This window comes from Ursus maritimus, unplaced genomic scaffold (assembly GCF_017311325.1).
Source record: "Ursus maritimus isolate PB19 unplaced genomic scaffold, ASM1731132v1 scaffold_10, whole genome shotgun sequence".
In the NCBI taxonomy this organism is placed as follows: Eukaryota; Metazoa; Chordata; class Mammalia; order Carnivora; family Ursidae; genus Ursus; species Ursus maritimus.
Window position 1 is genome coordinate 31486909 of NW_024423344.1, and position 27376 is coordinate 31514284.

Genomic DNA, 27376 nt, shown 5'->3' on the forward strand with positions numbered 1-27376 from the left:
GCTGATCTATCTGCACCTCCTGATTCTACAATTTTACATGATTACTTTTTCTTGGCTGGGAAATACTGATCAAGAAGATTAAGCATTGTATCCAAGGATGGCACTGTTCTTCTGTTCAATTCAGCTTGACAAATAACTATGTGTCAAGCAGATTTTTAGGTGCAATGCTTGTAGAGGTGAGAAAATGTAACATTGTCTCTGTTCTTTTGTAATTACAGTCTAGTGGGGAACACAGATGATAAATAAGTAACTACTAGTGTGATAAGTATTATGAAGGAAGAATTACAATGTGCAGTGGGAGAATCTGATCTGACTCAAATGCTTTCCTACAGGAAACTTGACAACAAGAGGACAATGAGAAGAATATTTTTATAGAGAGAACTGTGGTTTCATTTTCAGGAGCAATATCTCTTGATTACTCTTTTAGGACATTAAATAGAAAAGCAATATCTTGCTTTAGTCCCCACAACTGCTAAAATTTATTCTTTTAGTAATTTTACTTGTAACAATGCTGAGAACACAGAACAACACAGAATATTCCTGAAAGAATATTCTATTTCAGGTTAAGAAATTATCTGTACGAGTTTATAAGGCATCTAGTAGCTCACAGTGCAACTTCTAAATTGTAACACTAAAATATAATATTGAAAAGGATTAGAAAAGGTAAGAGCAATCATAAAAACAAATGCAAAACAGAGTGATATAAAATCTACTGACTTGTCTGGGAAGAACTGAAATTAACTTCAAGACCTATACGGAGGTCTTGTTACAGACATGCTAGGATTGATACTCAGGCCTGGGTATACAAAGATAGCAGGAGACTTGGTATGTACCCTTATAGAATTTAGGATTTATGGGTGAGAGAGACATTTATATAAACCACTATAGTAATGAATGAAAAACACAATTATGTGATCAAACTTGTGTTAAAATGTGCCGTGTGTGTATTATAAATCTACACAAAATGAAATGAAAAAATGCACAAAACAATTATGAAATGCATTTGTGTATAATTTGTATAATTAGAAAATAAACACAAAAGTAGGGCATAAAACAATATATAGTGTAAAATTTCTGTTTTCTTTTTATGTACACATAGGCATATTAAAAAGACTTTAAAAAGAACATATATATTATCTGTGAATGGTAGGAATATGATGATTTCTAGTTTCTTCTTTCTTTTCTACATATTCTAAAATATCCACCATAACCATACATTGCACTACACAGCAAATTTCTCAAAAACATTAAAATAACCTACATCAGTGAATTTGATAGTTTAGTTTGGTAAAATAGAGGACTTGTTTTTGTTGGCTGCTATTATGCAAGGCTATTGCAGTGCTGTCGATTTTCCTTTTAATCTCTAGTGTTGGTATGCCTTTTTTCTCTCTCAATAGGTATTGTTAATACATTACAAATGAAACAATACATTTAAGATGGCTAGCTCCATTCTTGATGCACTGCCATAGTGTGGGAAATTTCCTTTCCATCTACCTTCATTTATTTGCTTATTAAAAAAGAAATTTTCATTTTGGAATTATTTTTAGATTTATAGAAAAGTTGCAAAAATAATACACAATTCTCTTCCAGTTTCCCCATTATTCACATTAAGATATAATCTAGCTTTACTTTACTTATTCAATCCCTAAGATCCCTTGTTCTCCTCAAAGAAATATCTTCTTACAGACATATTAAATTCTTGCATATGCTTTTTCAATTTGAAAACTAAGCCTAGTAACATTTTTCAAAATGTAAAGAAATACTATTTTAAAGTAGAATTATAAACTTTATATATGATTCAATCAGTATTATGAAAATGAATAATTTCATACTGTGAAATGTTACATTTAAAAGAAGAACAGGGGGAAAAAAAACTACATTGCTCATTTTCGACTACTGGCAATGAGACTCCTATCCTGTTTGCCAAATACCACATACTTTATATTTGCCACTGTCTATATTATACCTTTCAGTAACATCACCCAACACATTCGGATAGGAGTCTCTAATAACCCGAGTTTTATCTTTGTGTATAGCTTATAATTTAAATATATTGCAAAAAATTAAAAAATATATATTTGTTATATTTCTAGAGAATAGATATTATACCATGCAGTATTTCTGACACTTTTTTAAGCCCAGAAAGACGCTGAATGAAGCAAACAGAAAGTTCTGATAAGCATGTGTACAGAGATCTTAAATTTTATATTTGTTATATAAATATTCGTTAGCAGCAATATGAGCAGAATGAAAGTTAATAGTTTAAAACTAGCCAATAAGCCATCGATTTTTGCCTTAGTTTAGAAAAGTGTATGAGGAAAAGTTATAAAAGTTAACATCAATTGCATGTGTTTGTTTTGTTTGTTAAAGAACTAAACTAAGTAAAGTTGTATTCTTTGAAGCTTTCATTGGGATTTTTAAGTGTGGTAATCATTCTACAATGCGGAAAGCAGCCTTGATGGCATCAGATTAAGAATCCAACTTGGTTATTTTTGTTTGGCTATTTATTTACAGATAATAATAATATTATGGTCATAGAATTACATATCTGTAATGGATTATACAAACTATTCTAAGTCTTCACTTGAAAGAGACATAGAGTTAGGGGTGCAAAATAATACTTAAGATCCATTCTGGATACTTATATTCCCCAACAGAATATCGATAGAGTATGTTTTTCACTAAATAGTATGTATATTTAAAATACATTGAGCTGATGTAATGTCAAATTTATTGGAACCAAAAAAAATCCATTTCCCCCCTTGTTCCTATCTTTTCACCATGCCAAAAACAACTATAATCAGATTTTATTTTTTACACTTTTGTCAAAATTCAAAATACAGGGTAGCATTTTTAAAACCTAGAAATGCCATAAATAGTGGTTTTCCTGTGGATTTTCTTCCTTCTCAACTCAAATGATTTCATTTTGTATATGCAATTTTCTTTTCTGTCTAAATTCATTTTGAGTTGTGTCTTCATTGGTCCACCTGTCCTCTCTGACATGCTTATTTTATTTATTTATTTTTAAAGATTTTATTTATTTATTTATTTAGAGAGTGGGGGGAGGGGCACAGGAAGAAGTATAGAGAGAATCCCCAGTGGACTCCATGCTCAGTATGGAGCCCGACAGGAGGCTTGATCCCACTACCCTGAGATCATGACCTGAGCTGAAATCAAGAGTCGGATGCTTAACCAACTAAGCCACCCAGGCGCCCCTGACCTGCTTATTTTAATTTGCCAAATAATTGCGCCTCATTCAGCTTAGGTAATTGGTAGATGGTCAATTACTAATAGGTAACAAAATGATTTGAGTATTTTCAATATATTTGAGGTCTTAACTGAAACGGTGTTCAATAAAAATAAACATTTTTTAAAAAGTATTCATACTCTAGATAGCCCAAATTAAAGACAAACTATTTATAATTCTTGGGAAAAGTAACTAAAGTGAAAGCAGAGAATTGATTAGTGGACTAAGCATAAGTTGTTCAACTGAAACCCATGCTGCTTTTTTAGGGTGGTGTAAGTTGAGTTCATGGTGGATTGAGTTAAGCTGCCTTAAGTCTGGTCCTATGTTTTAAATTTGACTTAACATAATAAGAAGTAAATGTTTTCTGCTCTGTGCTTTTAAGTTTGTAAGGATTGGAAAATATCAGTGAACTTGTAGGGGAAAGAATCACCAAGCATAGCAGATCCAGGTCTCTAGACAGAAAGGCTGGAGCTACTATAATCTGCCTGGAGACTAAACAGAAGGAAAAATATCGTCCTTCCCCTGCTCATACAGGTCCTCACTTCGAGGTGAAGGAGCATCTCATGAGCGCACTTGTATTTAACAGGCCTTGCCCTTATACGGTCTGTTGCTAGGAGTAACAATAAACAGTAGCTCATTACACAAGGTGCTGTCTCATTACGTGAGGAGCTACTCTGGCACATTAAAAACAAAATACTGAAAGCCTGAAAGAACACATGACTGAAACTAAATGCAAACAACTGTGCCTTTTATTTTAGATATATTGATCTCCTGCAAAAAATTGACATAATGAATATCCTTAATGATTTTACAGTGGGGTAAATTATCTCTGAAAGTAACATGGCTTAAAAAGACGGTATGATCTGGCACCCAGTGAAATCCAATATTCTTGTAAGCAACACCAGTCACCATGTTACAACTCTGAGAACAAGAAAGCTACAAAATCAGGAAGGGAAATAAAGTTACTTTGTTTTAGCTATAGTTTCAATGTCAACTACAATGCTTCTAGGGTGCCATGAAAATACTTCCCAAACTAATCTAATCCTGCTCTTAGTAATTACTTTCTCCCTTTCAGGCAAAATGCAGCTAACAGAAAACAGCAAATTATTTTTAGGGGATTTAATAGGGATGAGGTATCATATTCAAAGAGGATTTTCATTACTTTAAATCATAACGTTTTGAGACTTTATTTTCAGGAAACTTTCCAAATACTTAAAGTATGATTGAGCTACAAAAGATTAAGTTAGAAGGAAGATAAATCAGTCAAATTTTTGAGATTGGGGTTATGTGAATGGTCTACAAAAGCTCAAAGAATTTGAAAGCAGGCAAGAAAAAAAAGTCATGTATTTCTATATATTTATACACTTTGTACAAATATAGTACAAAGAACATTTAGAACAAATGCTCAGCAATTTCGGGTTGCATGGGTGGCTCAGTTTGTTGGGCAACTGCCTTTGGTTTGGGTGGTGATCCCAGGGTCCTGGGACAGAGCCCCATGTCGGGCTCCCTGCTCAGTGGGACATCTGCGCCCCCCCCCTTTTGCCCCTCCTCCTCCACTCATGCTCTGTCTCTCGCTTTCTCTCTCTCAAATAAATAAAATTTTTAAAAAACAAACAAATCCTCAGCCATTTCAATTTACATATTGGAAAACAAATACCAGGAGAAAAAAGAAAAATTTCAATAGTGGAACTTACTTAATCTTGAAAGAAATCTTGTGGGTTTTATATTATTGTTCTATTGATAAAAATATAAGGTTCAAAGTGTTTAAAAATTTGCCATGAGTTTCTCAGCCAGATGTCACTGGATTTCAAATTCAAACATTATAATGGAGTGTTTCACTCTCAATACCATAGCAATATGAGAAAATGTAGCGGACATAAAGTTAAACTCTCCTGATTCAAATTCAGTAATTTTCAGAGCCTAGATAGGGGGATGTTTATTGCAGTATATTAAGAAATATAATACATATAAATAATATATACTTATATATATATATCATAAAATAAAATTTGTTTGAATTTTCCTCCTGTCCCTACTTTGTCTTTCTCACCTTCGTGTAGAGATAGAAAAAAATTACAAAAATTTAACGTAGAGTCATAAATAAAGAATAAACTACATTGTAATGGGATGTTGATTTTTGATTACAAATAACATCTGAGAGAATTTTTTAAATGAAATCCATTGTAATGGCTAATGGAGCCATGGGAAAGAGAGACTGTGAAGACAGGCAGTAAATTGGAAGAGAAAGTGGTGTGTTTTGCAAGAAAACTGTGCTCCTATTCAAGTTTTCCCTTTAACTTGCTCTATGATTTTAAATAATTATAGAGGACCAACCCAATGCAATGCCTAAGGATGTTCACCTCTTGTGTTTACGCCTTTGGGTAATCCTCTCCGTTTGAGTGTGGGGGGATCTGTGACTTGCTTCTAACTAACAGTGTCCACCATGGGTGATGGGATGTTACAGTATATAAGACTCGATCTTAGCAGACTGAAGCAAGAGACTTTCCTTGTGGCTCCATAAACAAGGTGGCCATGCTGGAGAATCCCATGTGGCAGAGAGCTGCAGACAGCCTCTAAGAACAGCAAAAAGCCAGTGTCCTCGGGGTGTAGCTATGAGAAAATGAATTCTATCAACACCTTGAATGAGGTGGGAAGCAGAGTCTTCTCCAGGATAGCTTCTAAAGGAGAAGGTACCTTGTGACTCTCTGAGTAGAGGAACCAGCCAGGCTGTGCTTTCACTTCCTAACCCACCAAGACTGCGATATACAAAATACCTGTGGTAACTTGTTATGCAGCAATAGAAAACTAACACAATGGTTTACCTTAATTTCTTTGGGACTGAGTTGAAAAATTAAACATTTTGAATATATTTTTTTTTCTAAATTTTTTCTTGGTTATAGGAGTCTGGGATTTAAAGATTGTAACCTGAAAGTCGATGCTCTCATGTAAGCGAGAAGATTGTGAGTCTGAAATATAAACCCATGAGAGCATATATGGTGTAAGGACCTTTTAAAGAGGGCTGAAGTTTAACTTTGTGTTACCTCCTGTATGAGTTTCCTGGTGTAGCGACCCTTTAAGTAGTCTGAAGAGTTTCACTTTGAACCAATAGGCAGATTTTCCTAAGTAAAAACAGCTATCCATTATCCCTGCACTTTGGGAAAGTGTCCCACGGACCTTGGGGAAATATCTGATTGCTCTGACAGATGATCCTCCTAAAACTGACAGAATACTGGATCCTTAAATACAGAGTTAAATGCATTTAACCTTCTTTACCTCGTGTGATTCCTCTACTTACAATAAATTCAGTCTTCAAGTTCTAGGGTGGGCAGTGGTGCTTGTAGATTTGTTCAGGTTTCCTTAATGCTGTAAACCAAGCACAACAATAATTATACATAAAAAAACCCATAAGAGGCGACTGTATCTGCTTTTACAATGACTTCCTCCTACCAGATCCACAAAGATGAATTGCATTTTTTTTTTAAGATTTAGTCCATATAACAAATCTAGAACATGCAGTTTTAATTTAAAGAATTCTCACTCTATGCCTACTATTTGGTCTATGGTTTAAAAACATTAGAATAGAATGTCTTTTCCTACAATTAGGAATGATTCCTTTGCAAAGCAAGGACTCACGAAATACCAGTGTGCCTTATGGCTACCATTTTATATCTTTATTATTATATTTTAATAACAAATACACCTTGTTTATATTTTGGTAACCTGAAATGCTCTGGTTGCCTCATCATCTCCCAGGGGAGAAAGTCAAAGAAAAAACTTACTACAGATTTTGTAGCTGAGAAATGTGAGCTACTGTATAAAAATTTCTGTTAAACAAACATGAGTGAAACATAAGCACGTACTCATTTTACGTTTATTTTCAAATAGGTATGTTAATTTAATAAAGACATCACTAGGTCATTAAAAATTGCTAATTGTCTTCTTTGCATTCTTGCCTCTTCTATTCTGCCCTCTTTTATCTTGCCATTCTCCCTCCAAACACATTGGGCCTGAGTTCTTATAAAATGCATGTAATTTAAACTTTGCTTCTCTTTAATAGCTCTTCAGGGATGTTGGAGAAAAGCAAAGTTTTATACATATTAAAACTAAAATGTGAACTACCAGTTGGGAACGTAGACAAGAGTGGGTAGAGTTATGTGAGGGTAGAAAATGGGTTTCCTTCCTGAAAGTTTAATTTGGTGGTATTTTCTGTAAGGTGCCCGGAGCACTTGTTAACATTCATAACATGCTAACGAGATTTATTTTTCATAGAGAATATAAATTGGGCAAGAGAAAGCTTTGGGAATGAACAACAGGCTGGTATGGAGAAATTCAGGCATGTGGTTCTACTTACTGCCCTTCCTTTTTCAAACACACATGCACACCATTAGCCTAAGCCCCTCTTTCATTTTCTCTCTTTGCTTTTTATTTCTCTATCTCCCTTGCAGCCTCCACTCACATTCCTTTCTCCAAAGCCTTTTAATATACAGTTCAAAATCGTACATTTCTGTCTATTCTAACACTGCTAGTAATGTCCTTTTTTTAATTCAACATATTTAAAATGATCAACATATACTATAATTCCTTAAAACTTGAATTCAATGTCTCTAACAATTTGAATTCTACTTTAAGCGCAAATATTTCATCAAAATATATTTGTCATCTTATTTTTAGACGTTTATTATATCAAGTATGTATGTTTCTGGTGAGATTAAAACATATAATCCAGATTACCATCACTTGATATTTCAATTACAAATTTCACCTAATTACAAAATTAACATCATAAACACCATATGTTTAATATCTGTGTATGCCACGTGTTATTTTTATGTCATTGTATTTTTATGAACATTTAGTGGACTTTGTTCTTTGAGTGCAGAGTCTTGGCAAAGCACTAGTCACTGATCATTTCTGATCGGGTCAACAAATATCCTCATACTCTGAAACAGTTTTAAGAGCTGAGAAGCGAATTCAGTCAGATCTAAATCTCATTTTTATCTTCAGTTTTCCATCATTGCTAGAACTCAGCTTGATTTTCAGAAATTATGTAAAAGAAGCCAATTTAATGAAGGAGACTTTATAGAATCATGGACTCAAACAAGAATTCTAGTTTTTATATTTTGCTTATGGTATCAGGAACACATTCACTTGTTCCTGAAATTCCTATTTTACAGAATTTTTTAGTGGACATAGTATATTTTCAGCTGCTTAGGAAACTAACATTCTGAAGATGCAGATACTTCATAATTGAGACACTTTTTGAAATTTGCACTTCAAAACATAGCCACACAAAATAAAGCACATTTTATAATCACTAACCACTTTTGAAACTGAGAATTCATTTTCTGGCAAAAGCTGTGTAATTTTTAAAAATCTAGTATTTCTTCAAACTCAGGGCAGTTCAGCAAAGAGAAATAAGAACAGTTTTACAGTGCCATCTCTTTAATACATATGTTCAGTATGAATCTAAATATCTGGATTTCTGTAAACAATAGAACAAAGTTTCTTTTTATTCTCTGGAAAAAATTTGTATCACTGTTGATCTTCTCCCTTCAATTTCAAAATGATACATGTTCACTGAAGAAATCAGGACTTTTGTAACAGGAAAAAGAATGAAACAATGTTTACATTAATTCCCACTTCCCAGAGGCCAGATCATGGACACTGAACCAGGCTTCCAATCTCAACTTCAGCCCTTACAAAATATCTAAATTTAGAGAAATTACAACATGAGCCTTAGGTTCGTCATCTATAAAATGGAGTTGATAACAGTGAATAATTAACAATGTTATTTTGATATAGAAGTAGACATATTCATTTACTGTGAGTACCACACTCCCTGGCACACCATAAAATCCAACAAGTTTTACTAATATCATTATTTTTCTTTAAGGATTTATTTGACAGAGAGAGAGAGACCGTGTGAGCAGGGGGAGGGTCAGAGGGAGAGAATCTCCAGCAGATTCCTGCAGACTCCCTGCTGAGTGGGGAGCACGACCCGGGGGCTCTATCTCACAGCTCTGAGATCATGACCTGAGCCAAAATCAAGAGTCAGACACAATCAACTGAGCCACCCAGATGCCCCACTAATATCATTATTATTAAAATCAAATTATTTTTTAAAAAATCACATAGCATTTCATGACGATTTTATGATGTCATTTTCATTTTTTCATGTGAAAGTGAAAAAATACATTATAATATTTAGGCTAACTGATAAATATGGTAGTAATTAAATATCCACCAATATGCATTGAAGATAGAGTCAAAATCAATAGGTATTAGAATTTCCCATTTTTCTTTACACATATAAATACTTAAAGAGAATCTTAGAGGTCCAGGCCTGTGTACCCCATAATGAAACAAGAAGCATTTCTAACTTTTCACATTTTATCCCACCAAAGAAAGCAAATAAATACATATAAATACGCATACAAATGAAAATGTAATTATAGATATTTCTCAATCTGCACTATATTTGAGTTTATTTTTCCTCCTCTTGTCTTCTTCAGTATTCAACAAAATACATCTATTACAACATACCCATTTACTTGTGCTAGCATCCCATTTCGAGAGACTCTCAGAGTACCATCGTAAGGTAAATGGCAGGTATTTATTGACTAAATTATTTATTTAGATGCCAACAAACAAGTATCATCCATTAAATAATTGAAAAGAGGAAAACTAGAAAAAGAATGTGGAAAAAAAGGTAACTATAAAAAAAAAAGTAGGTAACTATCATCCAAAGGTACTTTTTAGAAATAAGGAAGGATCTAAGGAATATAAAGTTTTTTTTATAATTTAAAGTACATGGGACAAAAATAAATAAATAAATAGATAGATAGATAAAGTACATGGGACAATCAATTAAGAAACCAGTATCTGAAAAACATTAATCCATAATCATGCCATACTTTATCATTCTTTATTAAGAAATTATTGCAATGCTGTCCATAAATAGTGATATCTAATGAATCACTTCACATTTTATAATTATAAAAACACTTAATTTGGGTTTTAAATAGGCTAAAGTACATAAAGAAATACCATCGTATTAAATTTTGTGTGTAAATAGTAACCTAGATTTTTGGAGCTCATCAAACATCACTTAGTCTCTGTGCCTTCGTTTCATTATGTATAAAGAATTGGATAAGATCATACTTAATGCTCGTTCCATTGCCAAATTTATAATTCTACATGTTATTTTAAAATAAGAGTTATATTTTTATGTCTAATATGTTCTTTTAAAATTTAATTAAGAAATATGTGCTTTTCCTGTAGTTGAGAGTCTCTCATGGTTTTTCTCCCTCTCTGATGACTTCCCATACTGTTTGCCCTCCTTCCCCTACGATCCTCTGCCCTGTTTCTTATATTCCACCTTTAAGTGGAACCATATGGTAATTGTCTTTCTCTGATTGACTTAATTCGCTCAGCATAAAGGGGAGGTAGGTGGGGGGGTAACTGAGTGATGGGCATTAAGGAGGGCACAATGTGTCATGAGCACTAGGTGTTATATGCAAATGATAAATTATTGAACATTACATCTGAAACAAATGATGTACTATAAGCTGGCTAACTGAATTTAAATTAAAAAAAAGAAATTTTGTAAAGTATGGGGGAAAAAAAGAAATATAGGCTTTTTTTGCCCCACCCAGAGAGGGATCCATACAGTGTTGTTCTGAGTTTCTGTCGTTACTTAAAGGGAAATTTTCACAATGTCTAGAGCCCTTGATGTCCTACAAGTGAAGGAGGAGATCTCCTTAAATTTCTTGCAGCAGGAATCCACTTAGATGGCACCTACCTTGACTTCCAAATGGATCGGTACATCTACGAAAAGAAAATGGCATCTACAGCATAAATCTGAGGACAGCCTGGGAGAAGCTCTGCTGGCGGCTCGTGCCATTGTTGTCATTAAAAACCCGGTGATGTCATGTCACATCCTCCAAGACTACTGGCCAGCAGGCTGTGCTGAAGGTTGCTGCTGCCCCTGGAGCCACTCTGGCTGCTGGCTGCTTCATTCCTGGAACCTTCCATTACCAGATCCAGGCAACTTTCCAGAGCCGAGACTTCTGGTGGCTCCTGCTCCCGGTACTCGCCACCAACCTCTCCAGAGGCATCTCATGTTAACCTGCCTACCACTGCTCTGTATGACAGAGGAGATCTCCTCCACCGACGTGGCTGCCGCCAACTTGTGCAACCACACTGAACTAACTCAGTGGGTCTGACGAGGCAGACGCTGGCTGGGAACTCTTGCGCATGTGCAGTCCTGGCTCCCTTGAGCGCTCGCGGGAAGTTACGCCAGAGCTCTACTTCCGCACAGATCCTGAGGAGACGGACAAGAAAGAGCAGGCCGCTGCTGGGAAGGGTGTGAGCAAGGACCAATTTCAGGCCAGCTGCACAGCCCCAGCGCCAGAGTTCGCTGTTACTCAGCCAGAGGTGGTGGTGGGGTCTGAAGGCTCACGGTGCCCTCTGGCCCTGTCTGGAGGTTGGTGCCCTGCTGAGGCCTGGCCTGCAGCTCCCACTGCTCAGGCCTGAGCGTGGGGAGGACTACTAACCAGTCTGAAGCTCTATTTCCACCGACTCTAAACAGGAAGTGGAAATAAGGTTGATGGAAAATAAACAGCTTGTAAAAAGAAAAAAGGAAAAGAAAGAAAGAAATCTAGAATCTTTGCTCTAAGGAATAAAAAATAGTAATTCTCTAGATATAGGCTCTGGAGGGTATGCTGTCAAATTTTAAATTCTTATCTTAATAATCATCATTGGGAACAGCCTAAAGAAAGCAAGCGATACAATTTTCATTATTAATTGTAATGTCTTGTAGAATATAATTGTCTAAATTAATCTGTGATAAAGTCGTAAAATATATTGAGTGGTGAAATCAAGTTTATTTATTTAAAATTAGTAAGCCCTTATTGAATAGGAGAGCTGTGGAATAATTATTTTAGAATACATTTGGGAAAGACTTCAACAAATTTCCCTGATTAAATTAGATTTGGACTTTAAAATCATGATTTAAAATCATGAGCTTTCTGATGGATTTGAAAGAATTAGGTTTAATGTATCTATGGGAAATGGAATAGTCCTGAAGACTCTGGTGGGAAACAGACTATTTAAGTATTTTTTCTGCTTTGTTGGAATCCTCAAAATAAATATGGACAAAGGCCAAACAATAAGAGGTGGAGGATTTTCATTAGGATTAGGCAGTAAAAGTTGTCAGCAGAGTCTGAAGTATCAGAATCTGTCCTTGCCAGAAAAATAATGACAAGAGCAGTTTAGACCTCTAAATAATCTACATATTTTGTGAAAACGGGAAGGGAATTAATATTAAACTGAATATTTTTTGAGATTGTAGGGAAGATTCTGTAGCAAGTTAAACATGAATTTGTCATAGGTAATAGGAAAGAAGAAAAAGATTTTATGAAAGAAGGGAAAATAAAGGGTAAGGGTGTAACAAAAAAGTAAGGGAAGACGTCCGGTGACACAAGCCAATGGAGATGGAGGAAACAGATTAACCTAGACTTTAAAAGAGAATCTACTGAAACAGAGAAAAGTGAAAAAATAAACTCCCATTATTCTAATGAAGTGCTAGAAAATAGGCAAATAAAGGTGCTAAGCTCTTGAACACATTAAGAGAAAATTTCACCTTATTTATTGTGGTAGTTTTGAGAATAATTTTCACCAGTTGCTCAGTAATTCCTAAATTCTGGCAGGTGAATATTTAGCAATCCAGTAGTCTCTGATATCAGATGGAGTTCTTCAAGAATATATAGCTTGGCAAAATGGCAGGGTGTACTGAATGAGGATAATTAGCAATTCACACTGAATTATAAGTAATCCTTTGGTGACTGAAGGTGTTCTGGGTAGACCAAGAACCGAGGATGTTTAACAAAGTAATGGACAACTTCACTCAAGGGTCTGGCACAAATTCAAATGAAGGGAAACAAATAGTACTCATGCCCAACTTACCCAAGCTTATGCCAAAATGTCAGCATATGTCTGCAAAAGCAAAGTGAGAATGTAAATAGTTAACAACAAAATTTTTACATTAGAAATTCACCTAATTTTTGATCAAATAAGAACTTGTGAATATCATTTTGTCATTAAAACAAGAGCTTTAATCAGTGAAATCTGTGTTTCCTTAAAAACATCTTGAAATATTAAACTATTAGAATTATAAGCTCAATAGAATAATGAAAATTTCTTAGGTTTGTAGCATTTCTGCTATGTTCCTTTAGGTATTTACATCAGGAATAAAAATAAGCAGTAGCCTGTATTTTCAAGAAGGAAAATCCAAAATTATACCTACTAAAAATCATTAATTGAATCAAATAGAAAATATTACATATTTATTAAAGATGTTTATGTCTTATTATTTTTTTAAGATCTTATTTTCAGTAATCTCTGCATCCAGTGTGGGGCTCAAACTCACAACCCCATATCAAGAGTCTCATGCTCTACTGGCTGAGCCAGCCAGGTGTCTTCATATTACATGAATACTTCTGTTGACTAGGACAGAATGCCTGGGCCAACATTTCAGTGATGATTTAGCATCATAATGTAGAAAGGCAAATACATGATTTGGGATAAGACAGAGCTAGGTTCAAACGCCAATTCTATTACTTACTGTCTGGGTTAGGATTGGAAAGTTACTTCCTTCTTCTAAGACATGGTTCTCTGTTTCTAAAATGTTGTTAAATGCCTAATCATAAAGGTGTTTTGAAGGTTGGATTATTAGATAGTGAATGTAACAATCTAGTATCCCACCAGGCATGGAGTAAACATTCAAAATGGGAATTGTAATTGTGATTTCGTGAAAGAGTAACACCAACTCCATTCCAATGTAATCTCGAACCTTTACTAGCCTCTCTCTTAAATATCCCCACATGAAGGTAATGTTTTCTGATCTGATCCTCAGATCTATCCCCCCTTGCACCCAGGCTCCACTGAAGTCTCTTAAGTCTGTAATTGCCTGAGGAGGAACCCGAGAAGCATATCTCTAAAAATTAGTTGCACTTTGTATTGGTGATATCCGTTTATTTGTCCAATTCTCGTGACTTCAAGCTTTCAAAAACCTACCCAATGTTGTCAGCCACCTCACTTAATCTTTCTCTCTGTTTAGCACCTCTCTTTTCTGAGATAGTATTGTTTCATAGGAGGAAACCAAGCCACAAAGTCTGTCAAATAAAATGGGAAAGGACAGAGAGGATTCTCACCCTTCTCAGTTACCCTTCTTCTATTATCTTATGAAAAGTAGTTTTATCTTCTTATCCTCATTGTGGCTTATTTCATGAAAATCTGAATTGCTATAATATTTGTTTTTGTGTGTGTGAAAATATTATTTTACAGATACAATTCTTTCTATTGAATTAACTATGCAAGTTATAGATAAGCAAAGGAAGAGGGACAGATTAGGAGTGGATGATGGCATTATGAGACTTGTATGAAGCAAATGTAAATGTTGATAAAGTTGGGCTTCCGTGTACGATATTTGTCTTATCATGTTTCTGTTTAAGATGTGCACTGCCTTACTGTGTTCTGTTCTATTGCACTCCACTCTCTTCTACAGTGTCTGATAAAGTGAGGAGGACTGTGTTTTATTGGAGCATGTGACTCTGCATACTTGTACTGAAGATGGTAGTGAATTTGTGGAAGCAGTACATGAGCCTACTTATGTCAACATGCAATGTCAGAATCCAACTTGTAAAACATGCAATATGAATTAAATTCCAAAGAGCAATCAATGATGAAAGGTAAAAGCATTTTGGAATCATTAAGCAGGCTGTCTACAGGAGTGTTCCTGGAAGGGGTTGGGGAATATTTATTTTTATAAAGTTTCTGCTTTTTAAAAATTATTTTGTTATGCCTGATTAGGCACAATTATCTTGTCCTTTTCTAAACTCCAGAAGCATTCCTATGTGTATAGTGTCATTAGCTGTTGATAATATGCTCTCTTGTGATGGCACTTTATTCTCATCTCACAATGTTAATTAACTTTTCAAGTCAGACTTAAAGTTTCCTTAAGGCAGGGGCGATGTATTATACTAATTTATTCAATAAATAATTTTGATAGAGGAATAAATGGTTAGTGAATATGCAAATAATACTGAAGTAAAGCACACAAAAATAAGAAAGTTATCAAAAATTTTTTTTAAAAAGCCGTTAATATTGTTCTTCCAACTTATGCTCTAGTAAGGTATTATTTTAAAGAATTTGAGCAGCTGGGGATGGTAGAAAGAGCATGAATAATGGAGGCAGTCAGACCTAATTCCAAACCCTGGCTCTGATGCTTGCTGATTGTACAATAATAGGGTAATTACTGATTTGGGTGATTGTTAATTCTCTTATTGGTATGATATGTAGACTAGCATAGATCTCATTTTTTTCCCACTGGGAACTTGATAACATAAATATGCCTTAAATGTATCTCTCAAAACCTATTCACTATGTCTGAGCATATAGTAGGTGGTAAGTGAAGGCAAGTTTTTTTTTTTCCTACTAATATACCTACGGTTCTATAACTCCTCATCATGGGGATGACTTTATGGAAGGAAATGATGCTGAAGCAAAAATTTGAAACCTAGTAAAAATAAGAATTTCTGGATTAATTTGTTAATTTCTGAAATAATGGAATATTAACTGAATCTGTCTATTATATTTGCCTTAACTCATGTTTTACTTATCAAGATTACGTCTGACATTTTAAGTTGTACAATTTTTTAATTGTTTATTGCTTGTCAGTTAATTTCTGTTTTCTACATTTTCAATTAAATATTATATCTGAGAGAAATGCTAATTCCTGAAATTATAAAGCTGCATGTGACATTTTGTGGAATGAGGTAATTTTGATTAGTTAAAATCATTAAAGTCTACTGATTTTGAGTTTCACAACTTATTGACAGTCTAGTTCATTAACTGCTGGTTCCATAGATGATCTACAGTCAATGAAGTATAATCTCCTACATACATACTTAGAAAATTGCACTCAGCAGAGAGGGAGTACCAGAGGCCCCATCAGTATCATCCATTCTTCTCCTCCTCTTCCTCCTCCCCTTTCTTCTCCCCTTCCTCTTCCTCTTCCTTCTCCTGCTGCTCCTGCTGCTGCTTCTTCAAGATTTATTTATTTATTTGGGGTGGGGAGGAGGAAAAGGAGAGAGAGTCTTTATTTTTTTTTTTTTTAAGATTTTATTTATTCGACAGAGATAGAGACAGCCAGCGAGAGAGGGAACACAAGCAGGGGGAGTGGGAGAGGAAGAAGCAGGCTCCCAGCAGAGGAGCCTGATGTGGGGCTCGATCCCATAACGCCAGGATCACGCCCTGAGCCGAAGGCAGACGCTTAACCGCTGTGCCACCCAGGCGCCCCAGAGAGAGAGTCTTTAAACAGCCTCCATGCTGAGCGCAGAGCCCAAATTAGGGCTCAGTCTCATGACCCTGAGATCACAACCTAAGCCTAAACCAAGAGTCAGATGCTTAACCAGCTGTGCCCCCTGGGCACCCCAGGATTGTTCTTCTGAGAGATCAAGAGAATTAACAGATTAAGCCATAGATCCCTAAAAATTCCATTAGCTAGGCAAACTTGTTCCTCAATTGCTGTTGACAATTTGCAAAACAAAGAAATTGAATTTTAAACATGACGATTAGTAAAAATGGGGAAATAATAAAAAATATTTTAACTTTACTTAATTTTCTAATTGTGCATTATTAAAATGATGGTGTTGCTCTATGTACTTCTTTCTATCATCTTTATTATAATTCTATTTGAGGCCTCCAATATATCTAGGTTGGATTACATCAATTATGTGCTAACATCTTTTACCTTTATTAACACTTTCTCCCACCCAGCACCATCTACTTCACCTCAGAGGAATGCCCTATTTTCTTTAATAACTATTCAAACCCACTCACATTACTTTTAAGGCACTGAGAATCTGACCTCAGCTCACCTCTTCAGGCTTCTCTCCTGACCTCGTCTCTGAGTGCCAGTTCCCAGAAGCCTTACTAAACTTCCTTCATTTCTTTACATGTGCTCTGTTACCTGTCTCCTTCAGGTTTTTCCATACCTCTGCTATGGCATTCTTTCCCTCCAAAATTAACCTGGCTAACTTGTACTCATCACTCAAATGTCAGCTTAGACATAATTTTCCACTCTAGGTTCTAACCCTTGTTTGACCCTGTAATTCTGAGACAGATGTTGTTCTTATGAGCTCCCATAAAACACTGTTCTATGTCCACACTCGTTTGTAATTGCCTGTTTAATTGTCTGCACCCCACACCAGATGGCAAAGCACCTTGTTCACCCTTGAATCCCCAGTCAGCAGCACAATGCTTGGCACATTAGTTAAAAAAAAAAAAAAAGCCATAGAATGGATGAGTAAACTCACATGATTTTGGTTTGCTTATTTTAGAGGGAGGGGAAAACCCTTGAATGGGAATGTGATTTTTATTTTTTTAGTTCTGCAAGACAATGTAAGAACAGATAAATATAATTTTATTGGTTATACTTCTTACAAATGATTCAACTGTCCTTATTTATATTGAACATCATTCGTAGACTCAAAAATTACTCACAAGTAATAAGCAGAAACATAATTATAACATAATGTTCAAATTTGATGAAATTGGAGGATATTTGTAACTCAGACCTATGTGAAGAGCAAAAACAGATTAGTGAGGCTTGCAGGGGATAACACATATGAGAAACAAATTGTTTCACATTGCAGAAATTAAAATCTTAGAAATTGGAGAGGACAACTTTGGTGGAAGACAAGGGGGAGGTGAAGGGAGATGCTGAAAAGAAAGGGATTGCTTGAATGCTTATTAATAGAGTAGAATGGGGGCCAGGTCCCTAGTGACCCCTAATTTGACCCGGGTACATTCCCCTTCACCACCAGTCCTAGGCAGTGTGTCTAAGAACCTGAACCTTTAAGGTTTCAGGGAAAAGCAGAGGTAAAAGATGGGGCAAGAAAGAATAACTGAAAGTCAACACAATGAATTATATGGCCCCAGATCTCACAAGGATCCAAAATGCAGGTGGGATTCTTTCCTGATCTTATTCCTTTTCTTTTGCACTCACTACTTCAACCTTGTCACAACAGCGTAAAGGATCCCTCTCTGGAGAAAAAGAATGTCTTTAAAAGATTGTCTTGCAGAAACTGAGTGTGATGAGTAAACCCCAAAGTAAAAAGAGTACAAATGATTTCACCACTTGACAAACCCGGTCCACCCGTAGGGAATATTTGCAATTAGTTTTTCAGGTATTTAAGCATAAGTATACATTTCTTTTAAAAAATCTTCTTAAGTAAATGGGGAATAAAGCAAAGGAAACCATGAGAGATATTCAACAGAGAAAAATTTCAAAGAAAATTTGATCACCTATCAGAGAGAAAAGATACTGCATTGTGAAACAAGGATATGCTGCTATAAAAAGAAACAAAAGAAAATAAGAAATATCAATTGGCAATTAAAATTATGAAAGCTGATGGGGTGCCTGGGTAGCTCAATTGGTTAAGCTTCCAACTTTTGATTTCAGCTCAGGTCAGGATCTCAGGGTCGTGAAATTGAGCCCTACATTGGGCTGGGTGTGGAACTTGCTTGGGATTCTCTCTCTCCCTCTTCCTCTGTCCCTGCTTCCCCCCTCTCCCTACTTGCTCTCTTTATCTCTCTCTCAAAAATAAAATTATGAAAGCTGAAATTTTATAAAAGTTCATTAGGTATAGAAATTAAAGTTGATCTTTCAAAGGATAAAAGAAAAGAAAAAGTTGAGAAATAAGGAAGAAAAGTTAGAAGATTGAAGAAGTAATTGCTACATCTGATTAATAAGAGTTCCAAAGAGCACAGTGGGGAGGAAATTTCCAGTGAAATAGTACAAGAACCTTTATTAGAACACAAAGGTATAAAACTCCGAGTGGAAATAGCCTACCAACTCCAAATACGATGAATTGAAAAGTAGATGCATCATTAGCATAATTTTGAAATTTTAGATCACCAGGGTTCACTAGTCAATTCTAGAATTTCACAAGGTAAAAATAAGATCATGATAAATATTCAAGCATAGCATTAAATTACTCAAAAACACCGGGAATCAAGTTTGAATGGAACACTGCCTTCAAAAATCTGATACGAAATTATTTTTATCTTAAAATCTTCAAATTACAAAAACCGCAAACCAAGGAAAAGAGCAAAATAAAGATAATTTCAGACAATGAAATTTCAACATTTTATTCCCCACTCACCCTTTCTTGGGAAGCTATTAGAAGATATGCTTAACCAAAGATTGAAGGCAAACCAGGAGGTAGAAATACAAGGGGCTTCCAAAATAATACATAAGAGTGTAGAACTATAATAATAACAAATCAATAGATAATATAATATATAATGAATGGTTATTGGCACATTAAAAATATTAATAAATAGGGAAATAAAAGCCCACCTCTCTCTAAATAGTTTTTATGAGTTGAAAACAGCAGTCTCAAAGGACAAACTACTTTTCTGTGTATGTATGGAACAGATGAATGGATGGCCAGGTTACTGCTAAGTTCTATTATAAGCTTTTCATCATACATTTGTGCTTAAAATATGTACAAGTATTAAAAAAATATAAAAATTAACTATAAACAAAACTATCTTTTTTTCCATTCTGTATTCAACAGAAGCAGAAGTGACTAAATGATAAAAAACTTTTCTAAGAAAACCACAAAATTTATACAAGTAATTAGAGTTCAAGTACTCCATGCCTTGAAAACACAACATATTAACAAATAATAAAAGTTAAATTTGCCAGAATGCTCTTTTCTGTGATATAGTTGTTGACTGGTAAAGTTTATAAGCCTTATTTAACTTATAAAGTCCTTTGAATCAAATAATGTACTTTTGATATAAGAATCCCCTTGAATTCTGGAAGATTTAAATCTGATTCAGATTTAAAACCATGTATTGAATGGATTTTAAACATAGCTAAAAAAAAGTCTTGAATTTTCATCTGTTAATGGTACATAAAAATATGAAGGTTTCACACTAATTCCAATGACTTAAGACAGGCTTATATTTAAAAGTCTCATTTTTACATAAATTATCTTGGTTAAAATTCATAGACATTTATGTTAATTCAGAGCAGAGTACAATGGAGAGAATTTAAAAATGTAAACAACACTTTAAATCAGGAACACCAGTTAGGTACATTAAACCAAGGTAAATTATATAAAATTTACCTATTCATCCTCTTCAGCTCCTTGAAGGGCATTTGCAGTATTCTTAAGAAGCAGAAGGATCCCTTCCTTCACAGGAAAGAACCCTCCTATGATAAAATTGTGCCACATACATTTCAGGATTCCTTGTTTGAAACTGGACCATAACGAAGTCCAGTATCTTAAGGCAAATTCACTCAAACCAAAGGAATTTTGGACTTACTCCATCGCATCAACCTGTATTATCAAAGAACAAGTTGAACCTACCTTCTCTGTCCTGACTGAGCCCTCCAACTCATTGCTCTCTGCTCACAGAGTAAAATATTTATTTTTATGGTAAGTGGCATCTTGTGTCTCAACATTACTTTAAAATAATGGCTGATTCCCTCAAGTGTGTGACAGAGACAAAGGGTAGTTCTGGATGGCAAATTGCTTTAATAAATAACTCAGAGAAATAGATTTCATAGAAGTCACCCTACCTAGAACAGTGGTTTTTGCTATTTTTTCCTCTACCATAATTCTTCCATGAACTCAGCTAAAGTAATTTCCATTTAATTAGCAATTATTACCAATTAAGATGCCTTGTATTTAGGGATTGTGTGTGGACTTTAGAGTACAGTAAGTTTGTTATGAGTTTTCATTGTCACAGCAGAAGACACAGATGAAATAATGGTAAAGTGATTTGATATAATGAAATATATGACAAACTCTTTCACCCTTTCAGCTTCATTATTTGTAAAGAATGACCATGGAGATGTCAGTACACCATGCTAAGTAGTTTGTGTATTATCCTTTTGTCTTGTCAGGAACAAATGCAATGGAAAGTGTTAGGATTTGAGTTTATATTCTGTCTCTCAAATATCTGTTTTCCCCTTTGTTCCTTTATCAATAGAATTTCCCTCCCCTTTTATCTTTTAGCTGAAAAGACTTAGAGGACCATATTTCTTTCTTCCTTCACACAGCTATACCTATGAAATTAGATTCTTGACAATGGAATATGAGGAAAAAGTAACATGTGCAAGTTCTAAGTCATGGCCTTAAAAAGCAGTTGCTAACCTCCACTCCCTTTCTTCCTTCCTGAGGACCTGAATGTTACTCTGGTCTTGATGAGCTGGCTACAGTCATGTGTATGAAAGCTTCCTGAGAGAAAAAGAGAGCAAGAAGACAGGACTCTGAATCCATGGAAAATTTTTGGAGGAGCAGCCTAATTCTTTCTGGACCTTTCACTAACCCCTGAACTATTATGTCGAGAAAGATACTAACATCTGTTTTCTATAAACTACTGTATTTGGTGGTCTATTAGTTGTAGAAATTTAGTTTCCATCCCATGTGATAGGGAAAAAAATGGTATCTAGCAATTAGGTGCTTTTGTAATAAAATCCTAAAGTATATGGCATTGGTTTCATAATCACAAGCTGGACAACAAGAATGTAGACACCATAGTCTGGAAAGCTTTTCACTCTGGTTAGTAGTGGAAAATGTTAAACCATTCTATAACAGTTTGGAAGGCAGATCACATTCCTACATAATCTGTAGCTCTAGAAGTGGTTAGCGAATGTTAGAATATTCTTGGGTTTTTTTGGTTTTCATCTTAGAGCAGTTAGCAAGATATCATCAGAAATATGAATTTATAAAAGAATCAGACTGAAGCAGAGATGGCAAAAGATACAGTTCTACGGAAGATTCTGCCATGCCCTGTACTGTAATGCTTAATCGTTAGAGGTTTTGCATTGTTGGGATGACCATTTACTTTTTAACCCCAAACAGCAGGATTTATCATTGTGACCTCAAGCTTGTCTCACAGCTTCTGTTTAAATGTCCTTTGCTACCCATTGGGAATTAGCTCAGTAGTAAATATTAGATTCTGGTTTTTCCAGTTTCACAAAGCATCTTGTTTCAAGTGGCATCAAGGTAATCACAAATAGCTTGAAGGAGAGGGGAATATTCTCAGCATAAGATGTAAAGCTTAGGAAACATGCGTATGAAGTATTTGGCTAAGGGCACTTGTATGTTGAACTAACTGGAAGCATACATTTGGAAGCCTACAAAGCTGAAGTATGTTGCCAGAGAAACTATAATCCTGGCCTGCAAAAGTCTATGTTTCTTAAACCCCTCCCCCCCAGCACAAATCTATGCTAGGACAAAGTTGGGCAGGTCTTGTCAGAGCAAACTCTCCAGTGGCAACTACAGAGGTAGACACAGAGAACAATGAACAAGCAGCAGCAACTGAGATTGCAGACGGTCTCAGCAGCTGCCAAAGAACTATTCTTCACAATTTTTGCCAAGCAGAATTTGATAACACTAAAGAACAGTGACTGTTGTGTGTTCCTCATTCTTTCTGTTTTCTGAGTAAAGAATTTAATGCAATTACTCTGCTCATACTCGACCATTGTAAGTTAGGCATAATGGGAAGTAGATAAACCCATGAAGTAGAGGTCAGCATAACATTAAGGAGCCACATCTGGACCTGATAGAATAGACTGTTCCTCATCCAGAGATTGTGAACGGACCTTGACAGGGATAGGATGTTGGGATTTCTTCCTAGAGTGTGTGTGTGTGTGTGTGTGTGTGTGTATGTTGAGGATATGTTTTGTATATGAAAAGATTTTGTCTTTATAGGGGTTGGATGGGGAAGAATTTTCCTTTTGAAATAAATTACTTATCAGCTAGAAATTGCATTCAAGTGTGGCCATGTGAATACATTCTGGTCGATGGCAGGTGAAGGGAAGATATGTGTGCAAATTCTAGGACATGTCTGAAAAGCAAGCTGCTTATTCTCCATTCTCTTTTTCTCTTTTCCTGATATCAGAAACAGATACAGGGGTGTGAATGAAGTGACATCCTAGTGAATGGTGAACACTACAAAGAAAGGTCCTGAATGATTAGATTACCCTGTGAGTATTACCTTATTACTTGAGAGAACAATGAGTTTTTATCTTCTCCAAATCTCTGTGCTTTCAAATCTTCTTAACAGTAGCATCTTTTACTAATCCCAGAGAGGATAAATATGAGATTTACAATTTAAGATGCTACCTCTAACTAGGGACTGGATGACAGACTAGAAGGAGATAGAGAGTCCAATTAGATGTCTAGAAATAGCCCTTGTGAGAAATGATGATATAAAAATATAACACGATGACAACAGCAATGAAGATGAAGAGAGTGCTTTGACAGATATTGGAGAAGTAAAAGTGACCAGACATTTTTAACTAATTAAAGATGGAAGTTGAGAAATGGAGAAAGTTTTAGATGAGTTCAAAAATTTTCAGTAAATGCGTACCATTTGCCAGGCACTTGATTATTTGCTGTGTGAAAAAAAAAATTCATTGAAGACATTTATAATTTTGTTTACAAGATAAGAACAAATACACGCACATATATGAAAAAATTAAGTCAGCATTTGCTTAATTACAAGAGTCAAAGACAGTCTAGAAGGGCTATCAGCTTTCAGCAGAGAGATTCATTATAGGAGACTTCATAAAGAATGTTCAACTTAAGCTATTGCTAAAATGATGAATCAAATTAAGATAGAGTAGAGAATAGATGGAAAAGATAATCTAGCTTTGTTACTAGTGGTTAATATTAGCTATTTCAAAAGTCCCAGTTTGAAAATTTGTATTTAATTTGTCATAGAGAATGTTCATTTTTCAATCCGTGAGCTATTTTTTTGAATAGTTTGGTAAAATTAAAGAAAATGTTGTTATTCTAATTAATACACACATATTCCATCTCTAAGTAGCCAGATTCCCATATTTTATCAATTGTATAGGTTAAAAAGTAAATTATGTAATAGATGTGATGGGTTTAGGTTTATTTTAAGATTTGGCATGATATTTCCCATGGTGTGGATCATCATCAAAGATTTCTAAAGATGAAACTGTTGTCATGTTTCCTTTATTCTGATTTAATAAGGATTATGAAATCTTCCTTACATTGTATTTTAGGCACATAATAATCTATACCATTTATTGAATGTTTGGTATATTGCAGTTTGAATGACTTCATGTGTATTCACTCATGTAATAGAGAAACATGGAAAGAAGGAAGGAAAGAAGGAAGGAAGGGAGGGGGGTAGATCAGTAAAAGTGCATTTCATAAGACTGGGGTTTTTTTTTGATTTTCTAAAAGTTGAGAATGACTGTATTCTTCGATGTTTGTAAATGCTTACACAATTGATATTGCTGAAATGTGTATTCTGAAATTCTGCTAAGAGAGAAACATATTTATTATGTTCAGTAATATATTTTTTAAAGATTTTATTTATTTATTTGACAGAGAGACAGCCAGCGAGAGAGGGAACACAAGCAGGGGAGTGGGAGAGGAAGAAGCAGGCTCCCAGCGGAGGAGCCCAATGTGGGACTCAATCCCGGAACACCGGGACCACGCCCTGAGCCGAAGGCAGATGCTTAACGACTGCGCTACCCAGGTGCCCCTATGTTCAGTAATATTTTTAAATCCTCTTTCCCATGGCTGCTTCCCCTAAGTCCCTCCTTACTTTGCAGATGACCCAGTCTCTTAATAATCCCCCTCCCAAACTCTACAAACCTATTTGTAGTTTATCTGTATTCACCTTCTACTTCTCCCTCTCTCTTCTTTTTGTTCTATTTTTCTCTCTCCTGCCAGTTATGCTCTGCCCATAAAATGTAAAATCCTTCTACATCTCCATTTCTCTAATTCAACCACTCCCCTCCTTTGCACTACCCCCACCCCCAGCCATAATTTACTATCCCAAATGTCAGGATAAGGATCGGAAGGCAAATCAGACAGTGTTAGCATATTCTTCAGAGGATTTGTGGAAAGGAAAAAAGGCCAGCGAACATTTACGAGTTAAATTTTGCATTATTCCTATCACAATTATAAGTGCTATGCAAAAACTTCTGGAAATAAAACTCTTTTTATACCTTGAGGATTCAGTGTCCAGGGCATTCATAACATTAAAATAGTCTGACTATAGAAAGTTGTTAATAAATCCCTGAAGGTATATTCCGTATTCTGGGAAACTGAGCACATACAATAGCAGGCAGTGTAATTCTATCTGGTTCCAGTAATTGCACCAATTTGTTTGAAAGATAGAAATGTGCCCTTTACTTTAAGAAAAACGAAATTGAACATCCATATCCAGTGCCTGTAGCCAATTGACTTTGTTCAGGGGAAGTTCTTTGCAAAATATGATATTGCCCAAAGTTATCAGCACTGTCCACTTTGCTTTTGTAAATGCTCAGTCATTTTTTTTAAGGTTCTTCTTTTTCAGCTGAATTCCTTCCTCATTTGTTAATTTAGCAGACAAACATTTATCTCACCCCGAGAGTGTTCTAAACACTATTATAATCTGTTTCTAGGACTGCGATAAGAATAGACAATGGCTCTAATCTCAATGAATTTATTGTCTTCACATATGTAAATACATAAGGATCACAACAAGTAACAGAAGCCTTAGTAGAAATACATACATAAAGAAGGTCCGTCTTAGAAATAAGTATAGAGGACCCACTGAGGAATCCCATTACCTGCTCTGTACCAATTCCAGCTCAAGAAAAGCTGAGACTTGAAGGCAGTATATTGATTACTCAGTTACTTAATTATTTACTTAATTAATTTTGGAAAATTTAGCAAATGTTGGAAACTACACAGTTGAAAAATTTCAAAGTTGACCCAACCCACTTCCCATTTACTACAGAAAGTGGGTCAAAAATTGGCAGATACATGCTGATTCCGAAGAGTGATTCTACCACTTAAGGAATGTGATCATTAAATCAGCTAATTGTAGTTACTTAATGAACAAAATTTAAAGAGAGAAAAAAGGAAAAAAGGAAGGGAGGGAGGTAGAGAGTAAAGAAGGAAGGAAGAGAAAGAAAAATAAACAGACAGGTGTTTGATGGATGTTACAGCATTCTTTAGGCCCAAAGTGCACATAGACTTAATTTGGCAAGGTTGAACCCCCCCAAAAAAATATTTGATAGAATCCATCTCATTTCTTTTTTTTAAATCTCAATTCTTAATGTTGAAATGAAAAGTAGTTTTAAAAAGGAAGGGAGGAATTAAGCTAAAAATGTAGAAGAAAAATACCCAAAAGATTAAGAGATGTTTCATCTCTTATCACTAAACAAAAATGTGGCCTCATTTTGGCAGTCTTTTCCAACCCTTGACTTTGTGAAGCCTTTCCTCCAGACTGTAAAGATGTTGCCTTTTCCTAGATAACTCTTCCTGGAATGCCCATTGTAACCTTCACTTTCTTTGTTAGCTCTTGCTGAGACTACTTTTCCATGCCTGTCATTAAATATAGCTTCATCAGTCTGGTGATAGTATCTATACCCATCCTTTTAAGTGCTATCTTTATGACCATGGAATCTACCAGTAGGTACCTATCTGGGAAATAGACTGACCCCTTATTTTAAACATTTTATGGATATCTCCAGTGGGATATTCATGAGGCACATCCCTACCAATCCATTAAAAAAAAAAAAAATCTGACTCCTTGCTTCTGTACGTTTTCTAAGGGGTTTCTTTAATGAATCTTTGATAACAACTAAATTTGCTTCCCCCCTTACTGCTGTATTTTGAGGATATTAACCTTGCATTTTCCTCTGTTTTCCTTTCTCCCTAACACCAGCATTATGTAATCCAACATTGCTCTGCCTCTAACATTTTCCTTTCTTCTAATGTGTACTCTGGCCTTAGCGTATTAATTTGTCCATGACCACTTATCCTTCAGGCCCTCCCAGATGGTATTGTTTGACACCACAATGAAGATTGTATGACTCTTATATTGAAAGGCATTTAAAGAATACTTATAGAATGTAAAATTTAATTCAATTTATTCATATAAGCATTGTGTTTAAGCATCTTTTTCATGATACATATTGAAAGACTTTTTTTTTTTTTTTGAGTCCCATGATGCTGCATATTCTTGCTTATTCTAGTGCATGTTTTCACATTCTCTCTTTTTTTT

At 35.1% G+C, this 27376-nt stretch overlaps 2 long non-coding RNA genes across 2 annotated transcripts in view; one reads left to right on the forward strand and one right to left on the reverse strand.

Annotated features, from left to right (window-relative positions):
• The window catches only part of LOC103677544, a 94085-nt gene extending 82649 nt beyond the window's left edge, over positions 1 to 11436 (reverse strand). The window contains exons 1-2 of the long non-coding RNA XR_572434.2: positions 11049 to 11436; positions 6543 to 6610 (exon numbers count right to left, since the gene is read on the reverse strand). This is a non-coding gene — a long non-coding RNA (uncharacterized LOC103677544). The remainder of the gene's footprint in view (positions 1 to 6542; positions 6611 to 11048) is intronic.
• Positions 11437 to 11624: 188 nt separating this feature from the next.
• LOC103677543 lies at positions 11625 to 23312 on the forward strand. The gene is made up of 3 exons (XR_572433.1): positions 11625 to 11732; positions 14814 to 14997; positions 23237 to 23312. It is a non-coding gene; the product is annotated as an uncharacterized LOC103677543 (long non-coding RNA).
• The last annotated feature ends 4064 nt before the right edge of the window (positions 23313 to 27376 follow it).